Genomic DNA, 16385 nt, shown 5'->3' on the forward strand with positions numbered 1-16385 from the left:
AAGGGGATGAGAGGCCCCAAAGCATCTTGCTTCCAGCTCTTCGGGAAGCTAAGAAACATCTGGCGTTGCCCAGTGCTCTTACAGCCTACCGGGAACATCTCTTACCAAGGCCTGTGAAACGCAGTTTGTTGGTGGCCTGAACTGGCCGAAGTAGAACTTCTGCTCTGGGTGTGCTCCACTGGCCTAGAGCTACATGCCCCAAAGGGCTGCCTTGATTCCAAAGTGAGAGAGTGGCACCAAAGCATCTTGCTTCCAGCTCTTCGGGAAGCTAAGAAACATCTGGCGTTGCCCAGTGCTCTTACAGCCTACCGGGAACATCTCTTACCAAGGCCTGTGAAACGCCGTTTCCCGGCAGGCCTGATTTGGCTGAAGTAGAACTTCTGCTCTGGGTGTGCTCCGTTGCCCTAGAGCTGCCAGGCCCAAGGTGCTGCCTTGTTTCCAAAGGGGCAGAGAGGCCCCAAAGCATCTTGCTTCCAGCTCTCTGGGAAGCTAAGAACCAACTCGCTCTGCCCCGTGCTCTTACACCTACCGGGAACATCTCTTACCAAGGCCTGTCAAACGCTGTTTCCTGGCAGGCCTGATCTGGCTGAAGTAGAACTTCTGCTCTGGGTGTGCTCCATTGCCCTAGAGCTGCCAGGCCCAAAGAGCTGCCTTGTTTCCAAAGACGGAGAGTGGACCCAAAGCATCTTGCTCCCAGCTCTTCGGGAAGCTAAGAAACAGCTGGCTCTGCCCAGTGCTCTTACAGCCTAAGAGAACATCTCTTTGAAAGGCCTGTGAAACGCAGTTTCTTGGCAGACCTGACCTGGCTGAAGTAGAACTTCTGTTCTGGTTGTGCTACATAGGCCTAGAGCTACCAGGACCTAAGGGATGCCTTGTTTCCAAAGGGTGAGAGAGGCCCCAAAGCATCTTGCCTCCAGCACTTTGGGAAGCTAAAAAACAACTGGTTCTGCCCAGTGCTCTCACAGCCTACCGTGAACATCTCTTACCAAGGGCTGTGAAACGCAGTTTCTGGGCAGGACTGATCTGCCTGAAGTAGAACTTCTGCTGTGGGTGTGCTACATTGGCCTAAAGCTGCCAGGCGCAAACGGCTGCCTTGTGTCCAAAGGGAGAGTGAGGCCCCAAAGCATCTTGCTTCCAGCTCATTGGGAAGCTAAGAAACAACTGTCTCTGCCCAGTGCTCTGACAGAGTACCGGCAACATCTCTTACCAAAGCCTTTGAAACGCAGTTTCTTGGCAGGCCTTATCTGGCTGAGGTAGAACTTCTGCTCTGGGTGTGCTCCATTGGCCTAGAGCTGAAAGGCCCAAAGGTCGGCCTTGTGGCAAAGGGACAGGGAGCCCCCAAAGCATCTTGCTTCCAGCTCTTTGGGAAGCTAAGAAACAACTGGCTCTGCCCAGTGCTCTTACAGCCTGAGAGAAAATCTCTTACCAAGGCCTGTGAAACGCACTTTGTTGGTGGCCTGATCTAGCTGAAGTAGAACTTCTGCTCTGGGTGTGCTCCATTGGCCTAGAGCTGCCTGGCCCAAAGGGCCGCCTTGTTTGCAAAGGGGATGAGAGGCCCCAAAGCATCTTGCTTCCAGCTCTTCGGGAAGCTAAGAAACATCTGGCGTTGCCCAGTGCTCTTACAGCCAACCGGGAACATCTCTTACCAAGGCCTGTGAAACGCACTTTCTAGGCAGGCCTGATTTGGAAGAAGGAGAACTTCTGCTCTGGTTGTGCTCCATTGACCTAGAGCTGCCAGACCCAACGTGCTGCCTTGTTTCCAAAGGGGCAGAGAGGCCCCAAAGCGTCTTGCTTCCAGCTGTTTGGGAAACAAGGAAACAACTGGCTCTGCACCGTGCTCTCACAGCCTACCGGGAACGTGACATACAAAGGCCTCTGAAACGCAGTTCCTTGGCAGGCCTGATATGGCTGAAGTAGGACTTCTGCTCTGCTGTGCTCCATTGGCCTAGAGCTGAAAGGCCCAAAGGGATGCCTTGTTTGCAAAGGGGCAGAGAGGCCCCAAAGCATCTTGCGTCCAGCTCTTTGGGAAGCTAAGAAACAACTGTCTCTGCCCAGTGCTCTGACAGTGTACCGGCAACATCTCTTACCAAAGCCTTTGAAACGCAGTTTCTTGGCAGGCCTCATCTGGCTGAAGTAGAACTCCTGCTCTGGGCGTGCTACTTTGGCCTAGAGCTGCCAGGCCCAAAGGGCCGCCTTGTTTCCAAAGGGGCTGAGAGTCCCCAAAGTATCTTGCTTCCAAATCTTTGGGAAGCTAAGAAACAACTGGCTCTGCACAGTGCTCTCACAGCCTACCGGGAACATCTCTTACCAAGGCCTGTGAAATGCAGTTTCTTGGCAGGCCTGATCTGGCTGAAGTAGAACTCCTGCTCTGGGCGTGCTACTTTGGCCTAGAGCTGCCAGGACCAAAGGGCCGCCTTGTTTCCAAAGGGGCTGAGAGTCCCCAAAGTATCTTTCTTCCAAATCTTTGGGAAGCTAAGAAACAACTGGCTCTGCACAGTGCTCTCACAGCCTACCGGCAACGTGACAGAGAAAGGCCTGTGAGACGCAGTTTCTTGGAAGGCCTGATCTGGCTGAGGTAGAACTTCTGCTCTGGGTGTACTCCATTGGCCTAGGGCTGCCAGGCCCAAAGGGCTGCCTTTATTTCCAAAGTGTGAGAGAGGCCCCAAAGCATCTTGCTTCCTGCTCTCTGGGAAGCTAAAACAACTGGCTCTGCACAGTGCTCTCAAAGCCAACCGGGAACGTCACATACAAAGGCCTGTGAAACGCAACTTCTTGACAGGCCTTATCTGGCTGAGGTAGAACTTGTGCTCTGGGTGTGCTACTTTAGCCTAGAGCTGCCAGGGACAAAGGCTGCTTTGTTTCCAAAGGGGGAGAGAGGCCCCAAATCATGTTGCTTCCAGCTGTTTTTGAAGCTAAGAAACAACTCGCTCTGCCAGGTACTCTTACAGCCTTCCGGGAACACCTCTTACGAAGGCCTGTGAAAAGCAGTTTCTTGGCAGGCCTGATCTGGCTGAGGTAGAACTTCTGCTCTGGGTGTGCTTCATTGGCCTAGAGCTGAAAGGCCCAAAGGGCTGCCTTGTTTCCAAAGGGGGAGAGAGGACCCAAAGCATCTTGCTTCCACCTCTTGGGAAGCTAAGAAACAACTGGCTGTGCCCAGTGCTCTTATAGCCTAAGAGAACATCTCTTATCAAGGCCTGTGAAACGCACTTTCTAGGCAGGCCTGATCTGGAAGAAGTAGAACGTCTGCTCTGGTTGTGCTCCATTGCCCTAGAGCTGCCAGACCCAACGTGCTGCCTTGTTTCCAAAGGGGCAGAGAGGCCCCAAAGCGTCTTGCTTCCAGCTGTTTGGGAAACAAGGAAACAACTGGCTCCGCACCGTGCTCTCACAGCCTACCGGGAACGTCACATACAAAGGCCTCTGAAACGCAGTTCCTTGGCAGGCCTGATCTGGCTGAAGTAGGACTTCTGCTCTGGCTTGCTCCATTGGCCTAGAGCTGAAAGGCCCAAAGGGATGCCTTGTTTGCAAAGGGGCAGAGAGGCCCCAAAGCATCTTGCTTCCAGCTCTCTGGGAAGCTAAGAACCAACTCGCTCTGCCCCGTGCTCTTACAGCCTACCGGGAACATGTCTTTGAAAGGCCTGTGAAACGCAGTTTCTTGGCAGGCCTCATCTGGCTGAAGTAGAACTCCGGCTCTGGGTGTGCTCCATTGCCCTAGAGCTGCCAGGCCCCAAGTGCTGCCCTGTTTCCAAGGGGCAGAGAGGCCCAAAGCATCTTGCTTCCCGGTCTTTGTGAAGCTAAGAAACAACTGGCTCTGCCCAGTGCTCTTACACCTACCGGGAACATCTCTTACCAAGGCCTGTCAAACGCTGTTTCTTTGCAGGCCTGATCAGGCTGAAGTAGAACTCCTGCTCTGCGTGTGCTCCATTGGCCTAGAGCTTCCCGACCCAAAAGGCTGCCTTGTTCCCAAACGGGCAGAGGGGTCCCAAGCATCTTGCTTCCAGCTTTTCAGGAAGGTAAGAAACACCTGGCTCTGCCCAGTGCTCTTACAGCCTACCGGGAACATCTCTTACCAAGGCCTGTGAAACGCAGTTTCCTGGCAGGCCTGATCTGGCTGAAGTAGAACTCCTGCTCTGGGCGTGCTACTTTGGCCTAGAGCTGCCAGGCCCAAAGGGCCGCCTTGTTTCCAAAGGGGCTGAGAGTCCCCAAAGTATCTTGCTTCCAAATCTTTGGGAAGCTAAGAAACAACTGGCTCTGCACAGTGCTCTCACAGCCTACCGGCAACGTGACAGAGAAAGGCCTGTGAGACGCAGTTTCTTGGAAGGCCTGATCTGGCTGAGGTAGAACTTCTGCTCTGGGTGTACTCCATTGGCCTAGGGCTGCCAGGCCCAAAGGGCTGCCTTTATTTCCAAAGTGTGAGAGAGGCCCCAAAGCATCTTGCTTCCTGCTCTCTGGGAAGCTAAAACAACTGGCTTTGCACAGTGCTCTCAAAGCCAACCGGGAACGTCACATACAAAGGCCTGTGAAACGCAGCTTCTTGACAGGCCTTATCTGGCTGAGGTAGAACTTGTGCTCTGGGTGTGCTACTTTGGCCTAGAGCTGCCAGGCACAAAGGCTGCTTTGTTTCCAAAGGGGGAGAGAGGCCCCAAATCATGTTGCTTCCAGCTGTTTTTGAAGCTAAGAAACAACTCGCTCTGCCAGGTACTCTTACAGCCTTCCGGGAACACCTCTTACGAAGGCCTGTGAAAAGCAGTTTCTTGGCAGGCCTGATCTGGCTGAGGTAGAACTTCTGCTCTGGGTGTGCTCCATTGCCCTAGAGCTGAAAGGCCCAAAGGGATGCCTTGTTTGCAAAGGGGCAGAGAGGCCCCAAATCATCTTGCTTCCAGCTCTTTGGGAAGCTAAGAAATAACTGTCTCTGCCCAGTGCTCTGACAGAGTACCGGCAACAGCTCTTACCAAAGCCTTTGAAACGCAGTTTCTTGGCAGGCCTTATCTGGCTGAGGTAGAACTTCTGCTCTGGGTGTGCTCCATTGGCCTAGAGCTGAAAGGCCCAAAGGTCGGCCTTGTTGGCAAAGGGGCAGGGAGCCCCCAAAGCATCTTGCTTCCAGCTCTTTGGGAAGCTAAGAAACAACTGGCTCTGCCCAGTGCTCTTACAGCCTGAGAGAAAATCTCTTACCAAGGCCTGTGAAACGCACTTTGTTGGTGGCCTGATCTAGCTGAAGTAGAACTTCTGCTCTGGGTGTGCTCCATTGGCCTAGAGCTGCCTGGCCCAAAGGGCCGCCTTGTTTGCAAAGGGGCAGAGAGGCCCCAAAGCATCTTGCTTCCAGCTCTTCGGGAAGCTAAGAAACATCTGGCGTTGCCCAGTGCTCTTACAGCCTACCGGGAACATCTCTTATCAAGGCCTGTGAAACGCAGTTTGTTGGTGGCCTGAACCGGCCGAAGTAGAACTTCTGCTCTGGGTGTGCTCCACTGGCCTGGAGCTACCTGCCCCAAAGGGCTGCCTTGATTCCAAAGTGAGAGAGTGGCACCAAAGCATCTTGCTTCCAGCTCTTCGGGAAGCTAAGAAACATCTGGCGTTGCCCAGTGCTCTTACAGCCTACCGGGAACATCTCTTACCAAGGCCTGTGAAACGCCATTTCCTGGCAGGCCTGATTTGGCTGAAGTAGAACTTCTGCTCTGGGTGTGCTCCATTGCCCTAGAGCTGCCAGGCCCAAGGTGCTGCCTTGTTTCCAAAGGGGCAGAGACTCCCCAAAGTATCTTGCTTCCAAATCTTTGGGAAGCTAAGAAACAACTGGCTCTGCACAGTGCTCTCACAGCCTACCGGCAACGTGACAGTGAAAGGCCTGTGAGACGCAGTTTCTTGGAAGGCCTGATCTGGCTGAGGTAGAACTTCTGCTCTGGGTGTACTCCATTGGCCTAGGGCTGCCAGGCCCAAAGGGCTGCCTTTATTTCCAAAGTGTGAGAGAGGCCCCAAAGCATCTTGCTTCCTGCTCTCTGGGAAGCTAAAACAACTGGCTCTGCACAGTGCTCTCAAAGCCAACCGGGAACGTCACATACAAAGGCCTGTGAAACGCAGCTTCTTGACAGGCCTTATCTGGCTGAGGTAGAACTTGTGCTCTGGGTGTGCTACTTTGGCCTAGAGCTGCCAGGCACAAAGGCTGCTTTGTTTCCAAAGGGGGAGAGAGGCCCCAAATCATGTTGCTTCTAGCTGTTTTTGAAGCTAAGAAACAACTCGCTCTGCCAGGTACTCTTACAGCCTTCCGGGAACACCTCTTACGAAGGCCTGTGAAAAGCAGTTTCTTGGCAGGCCTGATCTGGCTGAGGTAGAACTTCTGCTCTGGGTGTGCTCCATTGCCCTAGAGCTGAAAGGCCCAAAGGGATGCCTTGTTTGCAAAGGGGCAGAGAGGCCCCAAAGCATCTTGCTTCCAGCTCATTGGGAAGCTAAGAAACAACTGTCTCTGCCCAGTGTTCTGACAGAGTACCGGGAACATCTCTTACCAAAGCCTTTGAAACGCAGTTTCTTGGCAGGCCTTATCAGGCTGAGGTAGAACTTCTGCTCTAGGTGTGCTCCATTGGCCTAGAGCTGAAAGGCCCAAAGGTCGGCCTTGTTGGCAAAGGGGCAGGGAGCCCTCAAAGCATCTTGCTTCCAGCTCTTCGGGAAGCTAAGAAACATCTGGCGTTGCCCAGTGCTCTTACAGCCTACCGGGAACATCTCTTACCAAGGCCTGTGAAACGCCGTTTCCTGGCAGGCCTGATTTGGCTGAAGTAGAACTTCTGCTCTGGGTGTGCTCCATTGCCCTAGAGCTGCCAGGCCCAAGGTGCTGCCTTGTTTCCAAAGGGGCAGAGAGGCCCCAAAGCATCTTGCTTCCAGCTCTCTGGCAAGCTAAGAACCAACTCGCTCTGCCCCGTGCTCTTACAGCCTACCGGGAACATGTCTTTGAAAGGCCTGTGAAACGCAGTTTCTTGGCAGGCCTCATCTGGCTGAAGTAGAACTCCGGCTCTGGGTGTGCTCCATTGCCCTAGAGCTGCCAGGCCCCAAGTGCTGCCTTGTTTCCAAGGTGCAGAGAGGCCCAAAGCATCTTGCTTCCCGGTCTTTGCGAAGCTATGAAACAACTGGCTCTGCCCAGTGCTCTTACACCTACCGGGAACATCTCTTACCAAGGCCTGTCAAACGCTGTTTCTTTGCAGGCCTGATCAGGCTGAAGTAGAACTCCTGCTCTGCGTGTGCTCCATTGGCCTAGAGCTTCCCGACCCAAAAGGCTGCCTTGTTCCCAAACGGGCAGAGGGGTCCCAAGCGTCTTGCTTCCAGCTTTTCAGGAAGGTAAGAAACAACTGGCTCTGCCCAGTGCTCTTACAGCCTACCGGGAACATCTCTTACCAAGGCCTGTGAAACGCAGTTTCTTGGCAGGCCTGATCTGGCTGAAGTAGAACTCCTGCTCTGGGCGTGCTACTTTGGCCTAGAGCTGCCAGGCCCAAAGGGCCGCCTTGTTTCCAAAGGGGCTGAGAGTCCCCAAAGTATCTTGCTTCCAAATCTTTGGGAAGCTAAGAAACAACTGGCTCTGCACAGTGCTCTCACAGCCTACCGGCAACGTGACAGAGACAGGCCTGTGAGACGCAGTTTCTTGGAAGGCCTGATCTGGCTGAGGTAGAACTTCTGCTCTGGGTGTACTCCATTGGCCTAGGGCTGCCAGGCCCAAAGGGCTGCCTTTATTTCCAAAGTGTGAGAGAGGCCCCAAAGCATCTTGCTTCCTGCTCTCTGGGAAGCTAAAACAACTGGCTCTGCACAGTGCTCTCAAAGCCAACCGGGAACGTCACATATAAAGGCCTGTGAAACGCAGCTTCTTGACAGGCCTTATCTGGCTGAGGTAGAACTTCTGCTCTGGGTGTGCTCCATTGCCCTAGAGCTGAAAGGCCCAAAGGGATGCCTTGTTTGCAAAGGGGCAGAGAGGCCCCAAAGCATCTCGCTTCCAGCTCATTGGGAAGCTAAGAGACAACTGTCTCTGCCCAGTGCTCTGACAGAGTACCGGGAACATCTCTTACCAAAGCCTTTGAAACGCAGTTTCTTGGCAGGCCTTATCTGGCTGAGGTAGAACTTCTGCTCTGGGTGTGCTCCATTGGCCTAGAGCTGAAAGGCCCAAAGGTCGGCCTTGTTGGCAAAGGGGCAGGGAGCCCCCAAAGCATCTTGCTTCCAGCTCTTTGGGAAGCTAAGAAACAACTGGCTCTGCCCAGTGCTCTTACAGCCTGAGAGAAAATCTCTTACCAAGGCCTGTGAAACGCACTTTGTTGGTGGCCTGATCTAGCTGAAGTAGAACTTCTGCTCTGGGTGTGCTCCATTGGCCTAGAGCTGCCTGGCCCAAAGGGCCGCCTTGTTTGCAAAGGGGCAGAGAGGCCCCAAAGCATCTTGCTTCCAGCTCTTCGGGAAGCTAAGAAACATCTGGCGTTGCCCAGTGCTCTTACAGCCTACCGGGAACATCTCTTACCAAGGCCTGTGAAACGCAGTTTGTTGGTGGCCTGAACCGGCCGAAGTAGAACTTCTGCTCTGGGTGTGCTCCACTGGCCTGGAGCTACCTGCCCCAAAGGGCTGCCTTGATTCCAAAGTGAGAGAGTGGCACCAAAGCATCTTGCTTCCAGCTCTTCGGGAAGCTAAGAAACATCTGGCGTTGCCCAGTGCTCTTACAGCCTACCGGGAACATCTCTTACCAAGGCCTGTGAAACGCCGTTTCCTGGCAGGCCTGATTTGGCTGAAGTAGAACTTCTGCTCTGGGTGTGCTCCATTGCCCTAGAGCTGCCAGGCCCAAGGTGCTGCCTTGTTTCCAAAGGGGCAGAGAGGCCCCAAAGCCTCTTGCTTCCAGCTCTCTGGCAAGCTAAGAACCAACTCGCTCTGCCCCGTGCTCTTACAGCCTACCGGGAACATGTCTTTGAAAGGCCTGTGAAACGCAGTTTCTTGGCAGGCCTCAACTGGCTGAAGTAGAACTCCGGCTCTGGGTGTGCTCCATTGCCCTAGAGCTGCCAGGCCCCAAGTGCTGCCCTGTTTCCAAGGGGCAGAGAGGCCCAAAGCATCTTGCTTCCCGGTCTTTGCGAAGCTAAGAAACAACTGGCTCTGCCCAGTGCTCTTACACCTACCGGGAACATCTCTTACCAAGGCCTGTCAAACGCTGTTTCTTTGCAGGCCTGATCAGGCTGAAGTAGAACTCCTGCTCTGCGTGTGCTCCATTGGCCTAGAGCTTCCCGACCCAAAAGGCTGCCTTGTTCCCAAACGGGCAGAGGGGTCCCAAGCGTCTTGCTTCCAGCTTTTCAGGAAGGTAAGAAACAACTGGCTCTGCCCAGTGCTCTTACAGCCTACCGGGAACATCTCTTACCAAGGCCTGTGAAACGCAGTTTCTTGGCAGGCCTGATCTGGCTGAAGTAGAACTCCTGCTCTGGGCGTGCTACTTTGGCCTAGAGCTGCCAGGCCCAAAGGGCCGCCTTGTTTCCAAAGGGGCTGAGAGTCCCCAAAGTATCTTGCTTCCAAATCTTTGGGAAGCTAAGAAACAACTGGCTCTGCACAGTGCTCTCACAGCCTACCGGCAACGTGACAGAGAAAGGCCTGTGAGACGCAGTTTCTTGGAAGGCCTGATCTGGCTGAGGTAGAACTTCTGCTCTGGGTGTACTCCATTGGCCTAGGGCTGCCAGGCCCAAAGGGCTGCCTTTATTTCCAAAGTGTGAGAGAGGCCCCAAAGCATCTTGCTTCCTGCTCTCTGGGAAGCTAAAACAACTGGCTCTGCACAGTGCTCTCAAAGCCAACCGGGAACGTCACATACAAAGGCCTGTGAAACGCAGCTTCTTGACAGGCCTTTTCTGGCTGAGGTAGAACTTGTGCTCTGGGTGTGCTACTTTGGCCTAGAGCTGCCAGGCACAAAGGCTGCTTTGTTTCCAAAGGGGGAGAGAGGCCCCAAATCATGTTGCTTCCAGCTGTTTTTGAAGCTAAGAAACAACTCGCTCTGCCAGGTACTCTTACAGCCTTCCGGGAACACCTCTTACGAAGGCCTGTGAAAAGCAGTTTCTTGGCAGGCCTGATCTGGCTGAGGTAGAACTTCTGCTCTGGGTGTGCTCCATTGCCCTAGAGCTGAAAGGCCCAAAGGGATGCCTTGTTTGCAAAGGGGCAGAGAGGCCCCAAAGCATCTTGCTTCCAGCTCATTGGGAAGCTAAGAGACAACTGTCTCTGCCCAGTGCTCTGACAGAGTACCGGGAACATCTCTTACCAAAGCCTTTGAAACGCAGTTTCTTGGCAGGCCTTATCTGGCTGAGGTAGAACTTCTGCTCTGGGTGTGCTCCATTGGCCTAGAGCTGAAAGGCCCAAAGGTCGGCCTTGTTGGCAAAGGGGCAGGGAGCCCCCAAAGCATCTTGCTTCCAGCTCTTCGGGAAGCTAAGAAACAACTGGCTCTGCCCAGTGCTCTTACAGCCTGAGAGAAAATCTCTTACCAAGGCCTGTGAAACGCACTTTGTTGGTGGCCTGATCTAGCTGAAGTAGAACTTCTGCTCTGGGTGTGCTCCATTGGCCTAGAGCTGCCTGGCCCAAAGGGCCGCCTTGTTTGCAAAGGGGCAGAGAGGCCCCAAAGCATCTTGCTTCCAGCTCTTCGGGAAGCTAAGAAACATCTGGCGTTGCCCAGTGCTCTTACAGCCTACCGGGAACATCTCTTACCAAGGCCTGTGAAACGCAGTTTGTTGGTGGCCTGAACCGGCCGAAGTAGAACTTCTGCTCTGGGTGTGCTCCACTGGCCTGGAGCTACCTGCCCCAAAGGGCTGCCTTGATTCCAAAGTGAGAGAGTGGCACCAAAGCATCTTGCTTCCAGCTCTTCGGGAAGCTAAGAAACATCTGGCGTTGCCCAGTGCTCTTACAGCCTACCGGGAACATCTCTTACCAAGGCCTGTGAAACGCCGTTTCCTGGCAGGCCTGATTTGGCTGAAGTAGAACTTCTGCTCTGGGTGTGCTCCATTGCCCTAGAGCTGCCAGGCCCAAGGTGCTGCCTTGTTTCCAAAGGGGCAGAGAGGCCCCAAAGCCTCTTGCTTCCAGCTCTCTGGCAAGCTAAGAACCAACTCGCTCTGCCCCGTGCTCTTACAGCCTACCGGGAACATGTCTTTGAAAGGCCTGTGAAACGCAGTTTCTTGGCAGGCCTCATCTGGCTGAAGTAGAACTCCGGCTCTGGGTGTGCTCCATTGCCCTAGAGCTGCCAGGCCCCAAGTGCTGCCCTGTTTCCAAGGGGCAGAGAGGCCCAAAGCATCTTGCTTCCCGGTCTTTGCGAAGCTAAGAAACAACTGGCTCTGCCCAGTGCTCTTACACCTACCGGGAACATCTCTTACCAAGGCCTGTCAAACGCTGTTTCTTTGCAGGCCTGATCAGGCTGAAGTAGAACTCCTGCTCTGCGTGTGCTCCATTGGCCTAGAGCTTCCCGACCCAAAAGGCTGCCTTGTTCCCAAACGGGCAGAGGGGTCCCAAGCGTCTTGCTTCCAGCTTTTCAGGAAGGTAAGAAACAACTGGCTCTGCCCAGTGCTCTTACAGCCTACCGGGAACATCTCTTACCAAGGCCTGTGAAACGCAGTTTCTTGGCAGGCCTGATCTGGCTGAAGTAGAACTCCTGCTCTGGGCGTGCTACTTTGGCCTAGAGCTGCCAGGCCCAAAGGGCCGCCTTGTTTCCAAAGGGGCTGAGAGTCCCCAAAGTATCTTGCTTCCAAATCTTTGGGAAGCTAAGAAACAACTGGCTCTGCACAGTGCTCTCACAGCCTACCGGCAACGTGACAGAGACAGGCCTGTGAGACGCAGTTTCTTGGAAGGCCTGATCTGGCTGAGGTAGAACTTCTGCTCTGGGTGTACTCCATTGGCCTAGGGCTGCCAGGCCCAAAGGGCTGCCTTTATTTCCAAAGTGTGAGAGAGGCCCCAAAGCATCTTGCTTCCTGCTCTCTGGGAAGCTAAAACAACTGGCTCTGCACAGTGCTCTCAAAGCCAACCGGGAACGTCACATACAAAGGCCTGTGAAACGCAGCTTCGTGACAGGCCTTTTCTGGCTGAGGTAGAACTTGTGCTCTGGGTGTGCTACTTTGGCCTAGAGCTGCCAGGCACAAAGGCTGCTTTGTTTCCAAAGGGGGAGAGAGGCCCCAAATCATGTTGCTTCCAGCTGTTTTTGAAGCTAAGAAACAACTCGCTCTGCCAGGTACTCTTACAGCCTTCCGGGAACACCTCTTACGAAGGCCTGTGAAAAGCAGTTTCTTGGCAGGCCTGATCTGGCTGAGGTAGAACTTCTGCTCTGGGTGTGCTCCATTGCCCTAGAGCTGAAAGGCCCAAAGGGATGCCTTGTTTGCAAAGGGGCAGAGAGGCCCCAAAGCATCTTGCTTCCAGCTCATTGGGAAGCTAAGAGACAACTGTCTCTGCCCAGTGCTCTGACAGAGTACCGGGAACATCTCTTACCAAAGCCTTTGAAACGCAGTTTCTTCGCAGGCCTTATCTGGCTGAGGTAGAACTTCTGCTCTGGGTGTGCTCCATTGGCCTAGAGCTGAAAGGCCCAAAGGTCGGCCTTGTTGGCAAAGGGGCAGGGAGCCCCCAAAGCATCTTGCTTCCAGCTCTTCGGGAAGCTAAGAAACAACTGGCTCTGCCCAGTGCTCTTACAGCCTGAGAGAAAATCTCTTACCAAGGCCTGTGAAACGCACTTTGTTGGTGGCCTGATCTAGCTGAAGTAGAACTTCTGCTCTGGGTGTGCTCCATTGGCCTAGAGCTGCCTGGCCCAAAGGGCCGCCTTGTTTGCAAAGGGGCAGAGAGGCCCCAAAGCATCTTGCTTCCAGCTCTTCGGGAAGCTAAGAAACATCTGGCGTTGCCCAGTGCTCTTACAGCCTACCGGGAACATCTCTTACCAAGGCCTGTGAAACGCAGTTTGTTGGTGGCCTGAACCGGCCGAAGTAGAACTTCTGCTCTGGGTGTGCTCCACTGGCCTGGAGCTACCTGCCCCAAAGGGCTGCCTTGATTCCAAAGTGAGAGAGTGGCACCAAAGCATCTTGCTTCCAGCTCTTCGGGAAGCTAAGAAACATCTGGCGTTGCCCAGTGCTCTTACAGCCTACCGGGAACATCTCTTACCAAGGCCTGTGAAACGCCGTTTCCTGGCAGGCCTGATTTGGCTGAAGTAGAACTTCTGCTCTGGGTGTGCTCCATTGCCCTAGAGCTGCCAGGCCCAAGGTGCTGCCTTGTTTCCAAAGGGGCAGAGAGGCCCCAAAGCCTCTTGCTTCCAGCTCTCTGGCAAGCTAAGAACCAACTCGCTCTGCCCCGTGCTCTTACAGCCTACCGGGAACATGTCTTTGAAAGGCCTGTGAAACGCAGTTTCTTGGCAGGCCTCATCTGGCTGAAGTAGAACTCCGGCTCTGGGTGTGCTCCATTGCCCTAGAGCTGCCAGGCCCCAAGTGCTGCCCTGTTTCCAAGGGGCAGAGAGGCCCAAAGCATCTTGCTTCCCGGTCTTTGCGAAGCTAAGAAACAACTGGCTCTGCCCAGTGCTCTTACACCTACCGGGAACATCTCTTACCAAGGCCTGTCAAACGCTGTTTCTTTGCAGGCCTGATCAGGCTGAAGTAGAACTCCTGCTCTGCGTGTGCTCCATTGGCCTAGAGCTTCCCGACCCAAAAGGCTGCCTTGTTCCCAAACGGGCAGAGGGGTCCCAAGCGTCTTGCTTCCAGCTTTTCAGGAAGGTAAGAAACAACTGGCTCTGCCCAGTGCTCTTACAGCCTACCGGGAACATCTCTTACCAAGGCCTGTGAAACGCAGTTTCCTGGCAGGCCTGATCTGGCTGAAGTAGAACTCCTGCTCTGGGCGTGCTACTTTGGCCTAGAGCTGCCAGGCCCAAAGGGCCGCCTTGTTTCCAAAGGGGCTGAGAGTCCCCAAAGTATCTTGCTTCCAAATCTTTGGGAAGCTAAGAAACAACTGGCTCTGCACAGTGCTCTCACAGCCTACCGGCAACGTGACAGAGAAAGGCCTGTGAGACGCAGTTTCTTGGAAGGCCTGATCTGGCTGAGGTAGAACTTCTGCACTGGGTGTACTCCATTGGCCTAGGGCTGCCAGGCCCAAAGGGCTGCCTTTATTTCCAAAGTGTGAGAGAGGCCCCAAAGCATCTTGCTTCCTGCTCTCTGGGAAGCTAAAACAACTGGCTCTGCACAGTGCTCTCAAAGCCAACCGGGAACGTCACATACAAAGGCCTGTGAAACGCAGCTTCTTGACAGGCCTTTTCTGGCTGAGGTAGAACTTGTGCTCTGGGTGTGCTACTTTGGCCTAGAGCTGCCAGGCACAAAGGCTGCTTTGTTTCCAAAGGGGGAGAGAGGCCCCAAATCATGTTGCTTCCAGCTGTTTTTGAAGCTAAGAAACAACTCGCTCTGCCAGGTACTCTTACAGCCTTCCGGGAACACCTCTTACGAAGGCCTGTGAAAAGCAGTTTCTTGGCAGGCCTGATCTGGCTGAGGTAGAACTTCTGCTCTGGGTGTGCTCCATTGCCCTAGAGCTGAAAGGCCCAAAGGGATGCCTTGTTTGCAAAGGGGCAGAGAGGCCCCAAAGCATCTTGCTTCCAGCTCATTGGGAAGCTAAGAGACAACTGTCTCTGCCCAGTGCTCTGACAGAGTACCGGGAACATCTCTTACCAAAGCCTTTGAAACGCAGTTTCTTCGCAGGCCTTATCTGGCTGAGGTAGAACTTCTGCTCTGGGTGTGCTCCATTGGCCTAGAGCTGAAAGGCCCAAAGGTCGGCCTTGTTGGCAAAGGGGCAGGGAGCCCCCAAAGCATCTTGCTTCCAGCTCTTCGGGAATCTAAGAAACAACTGGCTCTGCCCAGTGCTCTTACAGCCTGAGAGAAAATCTCTTACCAAGGCCTGTGAAACGCACTTTGTTGGTGGCCTGATCTAGCTGAAGTAGAACTTCTGCTCTGGGTGTGCTCCATTGGCCTAGAGCTGCCTGGCCCAAAGGGCCGCCTTGTTTGCAAAGGGGCAGAGAGGCCCCAAAGCATCTTGCTTCCAGCTCTTCGGGAAGCTAAGAAACATCTGGCGTTGCCCAGTGCTCTTACAGCCTACCGGGAACATCTCTTACCAAGGCCTGTGAAACGCAGTTTGTTGGTGGCCTGAACCGGCCGAAGTAGAACTTCTGCTCTGGGTGTGCTCCACTGGCCTGGAGCTACCTGCCCCAAAGGGCTGCCTTGATTCCAAAGTGAGAGAGTGGCACCAAAGCATCTTGCTTCCAGCTCTTCGGGAAGCTAAGAAACATCTGGCGTTGCCCAGTGCTCTTACAGCCTACCGGGAACATCTCTTACCAAGGCCTGTGAAACGCCGTTTCCTGGCAGGCCTGATTTGGCTGAAGTAGAACTTCTGCTCTGGGTGTGCTCCATTGCCCTAGAGCTGCCAGGCCCAAGGTGCTGCCTTGTTTCCAAAGGGGCAGAGAGGCCCCAAAGCCTCTTGCTTCCAGCTCTCTGGCAAGCTAAGAACCAACTCGCTCTGCCCCGTGCTCTTACAGCCTACCGGGAACATGTCTTTGAAAGGCCTGTGAAACGCAGTTTCTTGGCAGGCCTCATCTGGCTGAAGTAGAACTCCGGCTCTGGGTGTGCTCCATTGCCCTAGAGCTGCCAGGCCCCAAGTGCTGCCCTGTTTCCAAGGGGCAGAGAGGCCCAAAGCATCTTGCTTCCCGGTCTTTGCGAAGCTAAGAAACAACTGGCTCTGCCCAGTGCTCTTACACCTACCGGGACCATCTCTTACCAAGGCCTGTCAAACGCTGTTTCTTTGCAGGCCTGATCAGGCTGAAGTAGAACTCCTGCTCTGCGTGTGCTCCATTGGCCTAGAGCTTCCCGACCCAAAAGGCTGCCTTGTTCCCAAACGGGCAGAGGGGTCCCAAGCGTCTTGCTTCCAGCTTTTCAGGAAGGTAAGAAACAACTGGCTCTGCCCAGTGCTCTTACAGCCTACCGGGAACATCTCTTACCAAGGCCTGTGAAACGCAGTTTCTTGGCAGGCCTGATCTGGCTGAAGTAGAACTCCTGCTCTGGGCGTGCTACTTTGGCCTAGAGCTGCCAGGCCCAAAGGGCCGCCTTGTTTCCAAAGGGGCTGAGAGTCCCCAAAGTATCTTGCTTCCAAATCTTTGGGAAGCTAAGAAACAACTGGCTCTGCACAGTGCTCTCACAGCCTACCGGCAACGTGACAGAGACAGGCCTGTGAGACGCAGTTTCTTGGAAGGCCTGATCTGGCTGAGGTAGAACTTCTGCTCTGGGTGTACTCCATTGGCCTAGGGCTGCCAGGCCCAAAGGGCTGCCTTTATTTCCAAAGTGTGAGAGAGGCCCCAAAGCATCTTGCTTCCTGCTCTCTGGGAAGCTAAAACAACTGGCTCTGCACAGTGCTCTCAAAGCCAACCGGGA

The sequence above is a fragment of the Equus asinus genome, unplaced genomic scaffold, assembly GCF_041296235.1.
Source record: "Equus asinus isolate D_3611 breed Donkey unplaced genomic scaffold, EquAss-T2T_v2 contig_816, whole genome shotgun sequence".
Lineage (NCBI taxonomy): Eukaryota > Metazoa > Chordata > Mammalia > Perissodactyla > Equidae > Equus > Equus asinus.